General features: G+C 57.8%; 1 long non-coding RNA gene across 1 annotated transcript; it reads right to left on the bottom strand.

Moving 5' to 3' along the window:
- Positions 1-120: 120 nt before the first annotated feature.
- Positions 121-12033, bottom strand: LOC149875550 (uncharacterized). The gene is made up of 6 exons (XR_016439696.1): positions 10774-12033; positions 5956-10453; positions 2412-3819; positions 1483-2116; positions 521-735; positions 121-136 (listed from the first exon to the last, which is right to left on the bottom strand). It is a non-coding gene; the product is annotated as an uncharacterized LOC149875550 (long non-coding RNA).
- Between the last annotated feature and the right edge of the window lie 3274 nt (positions 12034-15307).

Genomic DNA, 15307 nt, shown 5'->3' with positions numbered 1-15307 from the left:
GGGCTACCCCACATCCAGACAGGAGGTCCTGGCCCAGAGGTCTTGGGGGAGGCACCCCTCACCGTCCTTTTGTTCATTTAATGCATTTCAGGATCGCTGGGCACCCGCCTTCCTGCCGCTCCCAGCAGGTGCAAAACTGAAAGTAAAACTGGTTATGGATATGACCCAGGAAGGGGCCTGCTGACACACCCACACACACCAATAACTAGCAGAAATCAAAAACCCCTTAAAGAAACACACAGTTGTGGCACCAGCAGTTCAGGAGAAGGCTGAGGGGGATCTAGCGGCCTGTTACAAACTAGTCAGAGGGGACCAGCAGGCACTGGGGGAGTCCCTGTTCCCCGAGCACCGCCAGGAGTGACCAGGAATAACGGTCACAAGCTGGCAGAGGGCAGGTTTAGGCTAGATATCAGGAGGCGCGACTTCACGGTCAGGGCAGCTAGGGCCTGGAACCAGGCTTCCAAGAGACGTGATGCTGGCTTCTACCCTGGGGGGCTTTAAGAAGAGGCTTCATGCCTACCTGGGTGTAGTCACTTGAGTCTAGTTTCACTCCCGCTCAGGCAGGGGGTCGGACTTGATGATCTGCTCAGGTCCCTTCTGACCCGACCAGCTACGAAACCATGAAACATTTTCCTTTTACTGGGAGAAACTCCAGCCGTGTCCGTCTCCTTTCACTGTTGCCAAGTCCACCAGAAAAGTGGCACTGCCTTGAAAAACAACCAAAACAGCCCAGCCCTTTTCAAAGAGAGGGCCCGGGGGGTGTGCTTAGACAAATACCATGTTTTTTAAATAGTTCTTGTTTTGCTGCATATAATATTAAATTGCACATTTCAAATATTAAAATAAATTTGTGTGTACTAACAGCTGGGCTGAGCCGGGAGGTCCTGCATTTCCCTCTGCCCCTCAGCCGCGTCCAGCACCCGCCGCCCCCATTCCCGTCTCTGTCCCCTGCGTTGCAGGGCCGGGGTGTGGAGCGGTTTCTCTCCCCCTCAGCCTCCAAGGCAGCAGCTGGCCGTGCATCAGCCCTCCTGCCCCTGCCCAGCGGTAGCTGCCATGGACCCGCAGGGACAATCTCCAGCACAGGCTGTGATGGGGGCACAGGCGGGTGAGCCCTGGCCCTGGAGGGGCTGCGACAGGGGCTCTGCCCGGGGGGATTCGCCAGAGGGAGGAGAGGAGTCTCCCTCCAGGCTGGTGCTTTCCTTGAAGGAGGTGCCCGGGGTGCAGGCTCAGGTTGCCAGCTCAGTCCTGGACCTGGGGGCTGACATGGCCAAGTGCCCAGCCCTGCCCAGGGCCCAGTGGGCACCGAGTGTGCTGGGAAAAGGGGCGGTGAGGGCAGAAGCCAGCAGAGATGCGGTGACTCTGTCTCATCACAGGCTCAAAGCCCATGTGTGGGGCACCGCGGGGTGGGAGAAGTGGCTGCAGGGAGCACAGCTCTCCCAGGAAGGGGCCTGGGGTCACCGATACGGGGTCAGGGTCACTCACCTGCACGTCCTCAGACTTTTCCAATCCTGCAATCAAGAGCAGAGAGGTGACGATTCACACCCCAGAGACACCGCAGCAGGACCCAGCGCAGACACGGGCCAGCCCTGCGGTCCCCAATGGCCGCACCCCTGGGGCTGCCTGGAGCTGGGGCAAGGGGGAGTCCGAGCTGCAGCGTCTGGACCCAGGTCCCTGCAGCAGCCGGGGAGAATTGAAACCCCCACGACTCAGGGGGGCCCAGAGGGAAGGTCCCTCAGCAGCACCAATCCTGCCCCATTGGCCTGCCCCGGGGGGGAGACCGTGGTCCTTTCTGGATGAGATGTGGGCATCACATTGCAGCCGACCAGGGGACTCAATGTCACTGTGGAGCCGTCACTTCTCCGTGCCCTGGCATCTCCGGCCTCAGTTCTCAGCCCTCCCTTCCCGGCAGCCCAGACTTGCTCCTCTGCGTGTCTGGGTGCTTGTGTCCCACCGTCATTATCTCACAACTGCACACACACGCCTGGGGCAGCTCCAGCCAGGCCTGCACATGGGCCTCGTCCCCGCAGCACCCAGCTCAGCACGGTCTCACCGCAGATTACGGCTGATGAAGCAGCATCCCCCACTCCAAGGAGGATTATTCTGTGCTGGTCCGGTCCTGCAGGGAGCAAACCAGGAAAGCCAAGGCTGCAACTGAACTCCAACTAGCTTCAAGCATCAAGGACAACAAAAAGTCCTTTTTCAGATATGTGGGGAGCCGGAGGAAAAGCAAGGGCAACGTTGGACCCCTGCTAAACCAGATGGGGCAACTAACAACTGACACCCAGGAAAAAGCCAACCTATTAAATAGGTACTTTGCGTCAGTCTTTCATCAGTCCCATGGGACGCCCATGCCTGCTATGGGACAGGGAAGTCCGGGTGAGGGAGATCCCCTGCCCTCCATTAATACTGACCTCATGAAGTAACATCGTGAGAGGCTGGATACCTTCAAGTCAGCCGGCCCTGACAACCTGCACCCCAGGGCACTCAAGGAGCTGGCGAGCGTCATAGCCCAGCCCCTGGCACGGGTCTTTGAAAACTCCTGGCGCTCTGGTGTAGTGCCCGAAGACTGGAAGAAGGCCAATGTGGTGCCGATCTTCAAGAAAGGGAGGAGAGTGGATCCGGCTAACTACAGGCCCATTAGCCTGACTTCTATCCTGGGGAAGATCTTAGAAAAGTTTATTAAGGAGGCCATCCTTGAGGGACTGGCCCAGGCTAACATCCTAAGGGACAGCCAGCACGGGTTTGTTGCGGGTAGGTCTTGTTTGACCAATCTCATTTCCTTCTATGACCAGGTGACCTATCACCTGGACGAGGGAGAAGAGATTGATGTCATATATCTTGACTTCAAAAAAGCTTTTGATCTGGTATCCCATGATCACCTCTTGGCCAAACTGGCCAGTTGTGGCCTTGGCTCCACCACGATCCGCTGGCTGGGAAATTGGCTTTGTGGTCGGACCCAGAGGGTTGTGATTGATGGCAGTCACTCATCGTGGTGCCCTGTGACCAGTGGGGTCCCTCAAGGCTCTGTCCTGGGACCCATACTGTTCAACATCTTCATTAACGATGTGCACACTGGAGTCAGGAGTGGACTGGCCGAGTTCGCCGATGACACCAAACTTTGAGGCAAACCATCCATGCCAGAAGATAGGCGGGTGATCCAGGCTGACCTGGACAAGCTCACAGGGCAGGGGGCTGGACTCGATGATCTCCCAAGGTCCCTTCCAGCCCTAATGTCTATGAAATCTATGAAATCTGCTTTTTCTGACCTGCACCCCTGACACTCATTCCTGCTGGGCTTCACTCATTGGGACAGGAGTTTTACACCACTCTGAATCTCCCTGTGATCCACCTCTCGCATCCAAGATGGACAATAGATATTTCAGCGATTCCTTCACCGCTGGGTCCAAGGACTGGCATTCAGGCCTCGAGCAGAAGTAAATGGTACCACTGTCACTCCAGTGATGTAGCAGAGCTGTGCGTGGTCTCTGTGGACTGAGATATGGGGCCACGGGTCCTCACGGCCATGTGGAGGGTACTGCCTGGAAATCTGGAGTATTGCTGTAGAAAACAAAGGAACGAGAGGAGTCTCGGCTGGGAGGTAGCGAGGGAGGAGCTGTGGGGCAACAGGGCCCTCAGGAGTCCAGGACTTAGCGGACGTTGTCTGGTCTCCCAGCGGGGTGGGGCAGCGCCTGCCCTGGAGAGCTTCAGCAGGGGACTGGACGCACACCTCGCTGGGTGACTTGATCCCCGCGGTCTTTCCTGCCCCGAGCAGGGGGCTGGACCCGACGATCTCACACGGTCCCTTCCAGCCCTACATGTCTGGAGAGAGAGAGAGAGAGATGCAGGGGGATGTAAAAGGCGTGTGAGTGTGTAAGAGACACACTGGGGGTGTATGAGAGATACTTGTGTCGTGCATGTGTGCCTCATGGAATTGGTCAGTGTGTCGTGTGTGTTGGTTGCAGAGATGACCTGTGTTGAACTACATCAGTCCGGGCCTCTAACTTGACTAAGAAAAAAGAGTGAAGAAAAAAGTGGTCTTGCTTCATATTTTAAAATGTTTTAAGAGAAGAAACACTCTTCTGCTTACTATGACTCCATGCACAGTTCTTGTGGAAGAAATGTTCTTCCTTTCCTAAAAGCAAAAAGGTGATAACAGTTTTCAAAACAAAATGTGTTGCTGAGCAAGCAGCTGTTATGATTTACCCCCGACTTTCCTTTCAAGGATGCCTGGTTTAAATCATGTCTGTTTTCACAATACGAAGTATAAAAAGGTACGTTCACTTGGAGAGGGGGAGTTCTGTTAGCTCTCCTCCCTGCAATCGCACGGTATAGTCGCCACTAAACTCAGATCGAGTCTGTGAATGCTAATACCAAACACAACGCAGAGTTTGATCTCTTCCACGCCTGTGTTCAGTGTTTGCACAGAAATACCCGGTCCTGCTGTTCCTGCCGCACACGGACCAGGAAACAAGCTCCCGGTTTGCGGCTCTGAGAGTCCCGCAGAAACGGCACACACTCTCAGTGCCCCGTGACTCGAGCGGCTCGACGCTCATACATGCAACGAAAGTGTCTAGAGCACACGCACAGACCCCGAGACCTTTGGCTCCTCTGGGAGGGGAGAGGCCGGGGGGTGAGAGGACGGGGTGGGGGGCCCGGACCCCTGGGTTTTCTGCAGGGAGGGGCTGGGGGCAGAGCAGCGGGGCTGGGTGGCCGGATGCCTGGGTTGTCTTGGGGGCGCTGGGGGCGGGAGAGAGCAGGCAGGTTGGGGTCTCCAGTGCCTGGGTTCTCTATAGGGGGGGGGCTGGGGGCCGGGATGCCTGGGTTCGCTGGCAGGGGAGGGGGCTGGCGGTGAGAGCAGAGGCCCAGCTCAGCCCTCAGGCACTCACCGCGCACGGGTCTGGTCCTGGGTCCAGCTCAAAATAAGGGCAATGCTCTCCCGTGGGGCTGGCCCTCCTTCCCTCCCCCTGTGTACTGTCATCAGTGCCAGGCAGGATACTGGGCTGGTCACTCTGCCCAGCTGCCCCTCCAGAGCGCGGGGGCTTGCTGGCATCCGCCTGCTTCTTAGCTTGCAAAACAGATAACGCGGAAGAAACATTTCTTTTAAATATTTTTAAACTATTGCTTATGAGTTGCATGCCCCGCCAGTATCTCTATCTCCCAATATCCTCCCAATATCTCCCAGTGCCATCGGATCTCCCAGTATGTCCCAGTGCCCTCATAGCACGTCCATGCCAAGTCGAGGCATGTCCTTGGTGTGTGGGGGCATGTTCTGCCACCTCTGCAATCCTCTGTGCTCACACATCCCATACATCTCCTCATGCTCTGACACCTGGAAAAGCCGCGCCGGGGTTGTGGCATGTTATTGCATGTCTCTGGCATGTTAAAGCGTGTCTGTAAGGTGTCAGAACATGTTTGTGGCATGTCCCTTGTGTGGCGGGCCAGTACGGGGTGCTCCTGCATTGAGCTGCCCACCTCCCTGCGCCCGACCCCCTGCCAGGCTCCGAATGCCTCCCTAGGGGCGCCTTATGCTCGGCCGACCCCTCTCCCGGAGCACACTCGCTAGTCTGGGGGTAACGTGCCGCCCCCACCCCGAGAAGGGACTGTCTCGGCCCTGTGTCCTCGGGGAAACACAGGCCTAATAGTCCCACAGGTACTCGACCTGGTACAGGCACTTGGGGCACTTCCCCAAGTCAGGGGGCAAAAAGCAAAGTCTCCCTTAGTCCGCAGACCTAAGGGGTCTCTTAGGCATAATTTAGACCCACCCCTCAATAAGTCTCCCACACCGGTCACAAAGGAGAACTTTACTGATTACAGGGGGTAGGGGAAACTAGGGTACAGGGTTGAGCAATATCTTAGAAATCCTAGAGAGCAAACAGTGTGGCTGAGGTAGCCTTTTGATCACGCATCTGTGTTACTGCCAGCTAGATATCTAATCCGATCGAGTAGCTTACTCACAAGCATCTTCCAGAGCTCTCCAGTTTCCCCTCTGGAGTCTGGGGTGAGAGAGAGAGCTGGGTCCCGATGGCAAGGCGCCTCTGTCTCCCCTGCTTTGCTGCTGCTTCCCCTCATGGCCGAAGAGAGAAGAGAGCCCCCTCCCCCCCCAACCTATACAGCCCCTGTGACCTCAGTCACCTGGGCCAGTGGAGGTCAGCCCCAGCTGGCTGTCAGCCAACCAATTTGAAATGCATCACCTGTTACCGGGCAGATTCCAGCTCCCCAGGTAGAAACCCCCCACCCAGGTGGCTGATGCCAGTCCCGTGGGCAGAGGGAGCAGGTTCCCCCCCCTCAGGACTGCAGCCAGCTCAGGTCACCTAAAGAGACCGGCGGAGGGTGTGACTCCTCCGTGCTGGCCCATCTAATCAAATGGTTGCAGCTCAGAGATTTTAGTCACAGTGTCACAGGGCAGAGATTTTGGGGAGAAACAAGGTGGCTTTACGCCACACTTCCCCCGCCTCCTTTAAAAGCTTGGATCCGTAGCTTCACAGAGGTATGGAGACAAGCGTGCTAGTTTGGAGGGGTCACCTTTTCAACCCTACAGAAAACTACACACCACATAATACTGGTCCTAACAATAAAACATATAAAACATAACAGCACACTCAGGAACTTCCCCGCCCGAGCGCTCTCAAGCAGGCCCGAGTCCACCCGACCCACGACCCCGAGGCCTTTCGTGACAGGGCGTCTGCGACCACGTTCTGGCTTCCCTCGATGTGCTCGACGGTGAAGTCGAACTCCTGAAGCTGCCGGGCCCATCGCTGCGGCTTGGCAGTGGAGTTTCGCATCGTCTGCAGCCACCGCAGTGGGGCACGGCCCGGTAGGACGGTGAACTGCCGCCCCCACAGATAGGGTCTCAGCGTGTTCAGTGCCCAGACGATTGCCAGACACTCCTTCTCGATAGACGACAGGTTTCGCTCCCAAGGGATTAACTTCTGGCTGAGGTACACCACGGGGGGCCGCGTCCCTTGGTGCTCTTGTAGGAGTACGGCTCCTCGTCCCGCGTCGGAGGCGTCCGTGGCGACGTAGAAGGGTTCATCCAAGAGCGGTGCCTTCAGGATCGGTGTTTGACCAGGGCGGCCCTTACGGTGCCGAATGCTTCTTGGCACCCCGGCCTCCAGACCACGGGGTCAGGGCTGCCCTTCTTGGTCAGCTCACGGAGGGGTGCCGCCGTCACCCCGAATCCCGGGACAAACCGTCTGTAATATCCGGCCAGGCCAAGGAAGGCTCTGACTTGCTTCTTGGTTTGTGGAGGCGGCCAGTCCTTAATGGCCTCGATCTTGTCCCACAAGGGAGCAGGGAGGGGCTGTAGGGGAGCCTTTCTCTTGTCCCCACTTTTGCCCTTCCACTGGCATGTCCCACCAGATCTGCAGTAGTCCATCACATCCTGGGCAATTCGGGGCCAATAAAAGTTTGCCTGCAGCTGCTGGCGTGTCCATTCCCTGCCCATGTGACCGGCACACAGTAAATCGTGAGCCATGGAGAGCAATCGTTGTCTGTATTTGCGAGGTACTATGATCTGGCGATGGGGTTCCCAGGTCTGGGTGCAGTTCCTGGGCACCCACAACCGGTAGAGAAGTCCCTTATCCCAGACCACCTGTTCCCTCTTCTCCGGGGTAAACTCGCTCTCCTGCTCCTGAGCCATCTGCCGGAGGTCCTCCAAGCTGGGGTCCCCCAGCACCTCCTGCCTGAACGCCTCTCGCCCGGCTAAGCTGTCTGCAGAGAGTTCGGGGGCTCCTGCGGGGAGTGCACCTTCACCCTCAGGGACTTCGCTGGACTCCTCCCTGAGAGTCTCCTTCCTCTGCCACTGACGGAACAGACACTTCCCTGGGACTGTCACTTAGCCCACCCTCGGGGTTGCTAGTTCCCTCAGGAACCGGTGTGCGATCACCCTCCACTGGGGACTCTCCCAGTGCAGCCAATGGCGTGGGTGTCTCTTGGGGAGTTTCTAACCCTCCCCGTCTAGCATTTTTGCTCTGCAGACGTGTCACCGCGTTAACGCGGTAGGGCTCTAGCTCTAGGGCCTGGTCCATCTCTCTGTGCAGGAGTTCTTGATTAAGTATATCCCGTCCCACCAGGATGGGAGCTGGAGCCCCTTCCAGCACACCCATTTCTACATGCATCGAGCAGCCTCCCCACTCGATGGGTGACCGGGTTACCGGTATCTCGAATGGTGGAGACCCCACCCCTTGAATGGTAAGGGTCTTCCCGGGGATTATATCTGCAGGTGAAACTAGGTTGGCATCGATTAATGTCATGCTGGACCCCGTGTCCAGTTCCCCAATAAGGGTTCTCCCATTGACCGTTATCTTGGTCCGGTGGGGGCCATCACCTCCTCCGGGTTTGTGATCCTGTAGCAACAGGCACGCCCCTCAGAGGGGCTCGGGCCTCCCCCCTCACTGCGTACAGCTGTTGCATGTCTGACGGGCTTGGGCTTGGTGCTTAACTTTGGGTAGTTGGGCTTGATGTGGCCCGGCTCCCCGCAGTTATAGCACCCCCTCTTCTCCGAATTGGGGTGTTTGGTCCAATCAGGGGCCTCCTTCCGCTCGGTCTGGGATGGCCCCTTTTCCCCTTTTGGACCTGGCCGTCCCCTCGCCCCTCTCTGGACCCCTTTATGTTCCTTCCCAGAGTAGGGGAGCTTCTTGTCTGACCCCTCACGATTAAGCAACAGCTGATCCGCAATTTCAGCGGCCTCTTGGACTGTTTTGGGGCCCCTGTCCTTGACCAGGGTTTTAACCTCCCTTGGACAGCAATGATAGAATTGGTCCAATGCCATGAGCTGGTACGTTTTCTCGGCAGTGTCAGCCTTGGCTCCCCCTACCCATTTATGGAAAGCATCCCACATCAAGGCCACATAGTCAGTCATTGACTTCTCCCGTTGTGGGCGGAGATTCCGGAATAAATAGTCCAGCCCTAACTTGAACCTTGCAGCCACGGCCTGTTTAAATGTATCATAGTCATCAGCTGTATCTGAGGGCAGGCTGTTCAGGACCGCCGCCAGGTCGCCATCTACCAGAGCTCGCTACGTGCAGCATGTACTCCTCCTTAGGCACCTTCAACCGTCGGGCTTGCTTCTCAAAGATGCTGAGGAATACTTCGGGGTCATCTCCGGGTCGGTAGCGAGCGAAGGCTGAGGAGTTCGGTTTGGGGCGTTCCCCGGGCGCTCGCGGAGGGCCCACATCATCCCCGTTGGTCCGCAGACAGGAGTACCTCCAGTTCGTGCTTGCGCTTGGCCTCTGCCTCTCGGGCCTCCGCCTCGCGCTTGCCTCTGCCTCTCGGGCCTCGCGCCGTGCTGTCTTCTCCGCCAGCTCCATCTTCCTCAGCTCCATCTCCATCTCCATCTTTGCCTTCTCACGCTCAGCCTCCTTCTCCATCTTTGCCTTCTCCAGCTCCATTTTTTTTCAACTCCAGCTCCATCTTTTTCAGCTCCAGCTCATACTTGAGCTCGCCCTGTCGCTCCTCTGTAGGGGTTGATCTCCCTGAGGACTGCGAACTTGGCGTGCGGCGCTGTGATTCTGGGGAGGACTCAGGAGTTGGCGAGTGTGAAGGTTGCTCTGTGGCTGAGTCATTGTCACTCAGGAGTTTAATCAGTTCCTCCTTCTTTAGCCCTTTCTTCACATGAAGGCCTCTCTCTTTCGCCAGCTCTTTCAGTTCAGGCACGGTCTTTTCGGTGTACTGCTCCGCCATCCTGGCTATCTACACTATCCAGTCGACCCAATGCCAAATTAGAAATTGTTTGCTCAAGAGATTTCAGTGTCTCTATTACTCTTCCCAAATTATGCCTTTAAAGGTGCAGGGTATTCAGATCCCACCCCTACCACCATGTGTAGCGGGTGCAGGGATCCCACCTAGGTAAAACAGCTGGGTATTCGTATCCCACCTCTGCCACTACGTGTGGCGGGCCAGGAGGGGGTGCTCCCGCGTTGAGCCGCCCACCTCCCTGCGCCCGACCCCCTGCCAGGCTCCGAATGCCTCCCTAGAGGCACCTTATGCTTGGCCGACCCCTCTCCCGGAGCACACTCGCTAGTCTGGGGGGTAACGTGCCGCCACCACCCCAAGAAGGGACTGTCTCGGTCCTGTGTCCTCGGGGAAACACAGGCCTACTAGTCCGACAGGTACTCGACCCGGTACAGGCACTTGGGGCACTTCCCCAAGTCAAGGGGGCAAAAAGCAAAGTCTCCCTTAGTCCGCAGACCTAAGGGGTCTCTCTGGCGTAATTTAGACCCACCCCTCAATAAGTCTCCCACACCGGTCAAAAAGGAGAACTTTATTGATTACAGGGGGTAGGGGAAATTAGGGTACAGGATTGAGTAATATCTTAGAAATCCTAGAGAGCAAACAGTGTGGCTGAGGTAGCCTTTTGATCACGCATCTGTGTTACTGCCAGCTAGATATCTAATCCGACTGAGTAGCTTACTCACAAGCATCTTCCAGAGTTCTTCCCTTTCCCCTCTGGGGTCTGGGGGTGAGAGAGAGAGCTAGGTCCCGATGGCGAGGCTCCTCTGTCTCCCCTGCTTGGCTGCTGCTTCACCTCATGGCCGAAGAGAGAAGAGCCTCCTCCCCCCTCCCCACCTATACAGCCCCTGTGACCTCAGTCACCTGGGCCAGTGGAGGTCAGCCCCAGTTGGCTGTCAGCCAGCCCATGTGAAATGCATCACCTGTTACCGGGCAGATTCCAGCTCCCCAGGTAGAAACCCCCCACCCAGGTCATTGATGCCAGTCCCGTGGGCAGGGGGAGCAGGTTCCCCCTCCCTCAGGACTGCAGCCAGCTCAAGTCACCTAAAGAGACCGGCCAGGGTGGGGTCCCCTCTTCTGGGCCCATCTAATCAAATGGTTGCTGCTCAGAGATTTTAGTCACAGTGTCACAGGGCAGACATTTTGGGGAGAAACAAGGTGGCTTTCCGCCACACCTTGCACGTCAGGCAAGTCTGTGACATGTTGGAGTGTGTCAGAGCTCCAGCTTCTGCTCGCAGGTGCAGGCCAGCTTGCCCCGCTTGAGGTGGCTTGTAGTCCGCGCAGCGGGGGGCAGCTGGCCGTCCCTCCTGGCTGAGAAGCTCCAGCCCTCGTGCAGCTGCCCCATCCTCAGTCGAGGGCAGGAGACCTGCAAGACCCCCGCCCCCCGGCTCCACTACCCGCCCCCCGCCCGTCCCCTGGGTGCTGTCGCACATCTGGGCAGAGAGCTTGGAGTCGACCTTCTGCGCGGCAGCGCTGAGCTGCGTGGCCTGGCGCTCCACGCCTGCTTGTTCGCCTCCTTCAACAGCTCCAGGATCACGCTGGCTGCAGGGGGTCACTGGGGTAAGTGCGGGGCTCGGGGGCAGACCCCCCTCAGCAGCCCCAGCCCAGGCCAGGCACCCCCAGAGCCCCCCTTGCAGACCCCCAACCCTAAGGGGACCCCGCACAATCAGGATGCCCCAAAGCTCCATGCCCCTCCCCCTGCACAAGCCCCGCCCTGTGCACAAGCCCTGCCCCTAGGCTCCAGGCCCACCCATCCCTCCAACCCGGGCCCACCGCCAGGGTTGGCCTGCGGGGCAGTGCTCCTCAGGCTGGTGCCCGTGCCCTCCACTCGAGCTCCAGCCCCTTGCTTGGGCCGTGCCGGCAGGCAGGGAGCCGTGCTCTAGCGCCCCCGGCTCTAGCCCCCGCGCCCCTGGGGGATGTGGCTGCCTTCCCTGAATAAAACTGAACGTCTCTTCACTTGCTCCTCCGCTCAGTCCATGCAGCTTCGACGGACGGGCGAGCACTGACTGAACTGGTTCCTCCTCAGGCTCTTGGGCTGTCTGTGCTTAGCTCCGCAGCCACTCAGCTAGCAGCACTCAAACCTGCTGCTCCGAGCACGGGCCCCCCACAGGCCACCGAACAAGCTTCCAGCAAGCCCAGCACAGGAGGCCCTTGCCCCCTCTCCTTCCCGTCATGCGCATGTGCACGTTGCCTCCGACGTGGCTTCCCCCTCACACCACTGCCTCCCTGCCTGCGCATGCCCAGTGCAGAGCTGGCTGCACGTGGGCTCCTCCACAGACGTGACCCAGGTCACCCCCACGGCCTGCGAGCAGTACAGCAGCTGCCACGGCTGCATCCTGCGTTGCGACCCAGCCTGCGCCTGGAGCAGCGAGCCGGGTGCCTGCGTTGTGCATGGGAGACAGGTCGTGCCAGTCCCCCACCTCCTGCCCTGTGGCCCTATCCACGGCGTGTCCTCTTGGCCATCTGCAGAGCTCTCCATGGCCCTCCAGATGCCCAGGACTGCCCCCGCCACAGTCCGCCGGTCCACTAAGTACTGGTTGCCGGGGACCGGCCTCTGTCGCTGACCTGCTGGACCCGACACTGTGGCTCCTGCCCCTTTGACTCCTGCTATTTACAAGCCCTTAACCATATGAGTGGCCCTTCTCTGGACCCTCTCCAGGTTATCCACGTCCCTCTTGAAGTGCGGCGCCCAAAACTGGGCGCAGTACTCCAGCTGCGGCCTGACCAGCGCCCGAGAGAGGGGAAGTATCACCTCCTTCTTTCTGTTTGTCAGGCACCTGCTGATGCACGACCAAGTGCCGTTAGCTTTGCTGATGACTTCGTCACACTGACGACTCGCGCTCATCCTGGAGCCCACTACGACGCCGAGATCCTCTTCCACTTCTGTGCTGCCGAGCAGGTCGTTTCCTGGCGGTAGGAGTGCTGGACATTTCTCCTCCCCAGGTGCAGCACTTTGCATTTCAACTTCTTAAATCGCATCCTGTTGTTTTCTGCCCATTTGTTCAACCTGCCCAGGTCTGCCTGCAGTTGTGCCCTGCCCTCCGGTGTGTGCACTTCTCCCCACAGCTGTGTATCATCCGCCAACTTGGGCACAGTACACTTCACTCCCTCGTCCAACTCACTGATGAAGACATTGAAGAGTTTCGGTCCAAGGACCGAGCCCTGCGGGCCCCCACTGCCCGCGTCCTTCCAGGTCGACACCGACCCGGCCACCACCGCTCTATGGGTATGACCCTCGAGCCAACTTGCCCCCCACCGGACTGTGTAATCGTCCAAGTCACAGACTCGTAACTTGCTCACCAGTGTGGGGTGGGATACCGTATCGACGGCCTTCCTGAAGTCTAACTAAATGACGTCAACTGGCACTCTGGTGTAATGCCTGAAGAGTGGAAGAAGGCCAATGTGGTGCCGATCTTCAAGAAAGGGAGGAGAGTGGATCCGGCTAACTACAGGACCATCAGCCTGACTTCTATCCTGGGGAAGATCTTAGAAACGTTTATTAAGGAGGCCATCCTTGAGGGACTGGCCCAGGCTAACATCCTAAGGGACAGCCAGCACGGGTTTGTTGCGGGTAGGTCTTGTTTGACCAATCTCATTTCCTTCCATGACCAGGTGACCTATCACCTGGATGAGGGAGAAGAGATTGATGTCATATATCTTGACTTCAAAAAAGCTTTTGATCTGGTATCCCATGATCACCTCTTGGCCAAACTGGCCAGTTGTGGCCTTGGCTCCACCACAATCCGCCGGCTGGGAAACTGGCTCCGTGGTCAGACCCAGAGGGTTGTGATTGATGGCAGTCACTCATTGTGGTGCCCACTGGGGTCCCTCAAGTCTCTGTCCTGGGACCCATCCTGTTCAACATCTTCATTAACGATGTGGACATTGGAGTCAGGAGTGGACTGGCCAAATTTGCCGATGACACCAAACTTTGGGGCAAAGCATCCACGCCAGAAGATAGGCGGGTGATCCAGGCTGACCTGGACAAGCTCAGCAAATGGGCAGATGAGAACTTCATGGTGTTTAACACCTAAAAATGCAAGGCTCTCCAGCCTGGGAGGAAAAACCTGCAGCACCCTTATAGGCTCGGCAGTGCTACGTTGGATAGCACTACAGAAGAAAGAGACTTGGGGGTCATCATTGAACACAAGATGAACATGAGCCTGCAATGCGATGCTGCGGCTAGTAAAGCGACCAAAATGCTGACGTGCATCCATAGATGCTTCTCGAGCAAATCCCGGGACGTCATTCTCCCCTTGTACTCGGCCTTGGTGAGGCCGCAGCTGGAGTACTGCGTCCAGTTTTGGGCTCCACAATTCAAAAAGGATGTGGAGAAGCTTGAGAGAGTCCAGAGGAGAGCCACACGCATGATCAGAGGTCAGGAAAACAGACCTTACGATGACAGGCTGAGAGCCACGGGGTTCTTTACCCTGGAAAAGCGCAGGCTCAGGGGTGACCTGATGGCCACCTATAAGTTTATCAGGGGTGACCACCAGGATCTGTGGGAATGTCTGTTCACCAGAGCGCCCCAAGGGATGACGAGGTCGAACAGTCACAAACTCCTGCAAGACCGTTTCAGGCTGGACATAAGGAAGAATTTCTTTCCTGTCTGAGCCCCCAAGGTCTGGAACAGCCTGCCATCGGAGGTGGTTCAAGCACCTACATTGAACACCTTCAAGAGTAAATTGGATGCTTATCTTGCTGGGATCCTATGACCCCAGCTGACTTCCTCGCCTTTGGGCGGGGGGCTGGACTCAATGATCTCCCGAGCTCCCTTCCAGCCCTGATGTCTATGAAATCTATGAAAAAAATCTATGAAAAAAATCACCCACCACAGCCACCCATCTGCAACATAGGTGTGACCGTGGGAGTATAAGGCAATCTGTGTATGGTGCCAGCTCCAGGGGGCGTTTCTCCCCCCTTAGGACAGCAGGTTCTCCACACTGCTGACAGCACCCCTGCCAGCATCCCCATAACATGTGGAGCTGGGTCAGGTATTAGGGTCAGGACAGGTGGTGTGTGCTGGGCCTGGGGGGAAGCATTGCAGTAGGTGTGCTGGACATTTCTCCTCCCCAGGTGCAGCACTTTGCATTTCAACTTCTTAAATCGCATCCTGTTGTTTTCTGCCCATTTGTCCAACCTGCCCAGGTCTGCCTGCAGTTGTGCCCTGCCCTGCGGTGTGTGCACTTCTCCCCACAGCTGTGTATCATCCGCCAACTTGGTGACGTAGTGGATCTGGGCAGGGAGCTCCTCCTCCACTTTCTTCTCCGACAGCTCCAGGATCACGTTGCCCCCATGCACAAGCCCCACCCCGAGGTCCAACAAGGACAAGTGCCGAGTCCTGCACAGAGGACGGAAGGTCCCGCGCACCAGGACAGGCCGGGGGCGACGGGCTGGGTGCAGCACTGTAGAAACGGGCCGGGGGGCTCGACCGCCCCCAACCCCGGGGCCCCGAGCAGCTGCGCGGAGTGGGCGGAGCCGCCGCGGAGACTTCCCGGCCGGGCCCGGCACCGGGACGTGGGGGGCAAGAGCTCACAGCCCCGCCCGCCGTGCAGGACCTGCCCCGCTCCCGCATCTC

This window comes from Crocodylus siamensis, chromosome 1 (assembly GCF_052110815.1).
Source record: "Crocodylus siamensis isolate JL-2025a chromosome 1, ASM5211081v1, whole genome shotgun sequence".
NCBI classification, from domain to species: Eukaryota; Metazoa; Chordata; order Crocodylia; family Crocodylidae; genus Crocodylus; species Crocodylus siamensis.
This window is presented reverse-complemented; position numbering and strand designations above follow the sequence as displayed.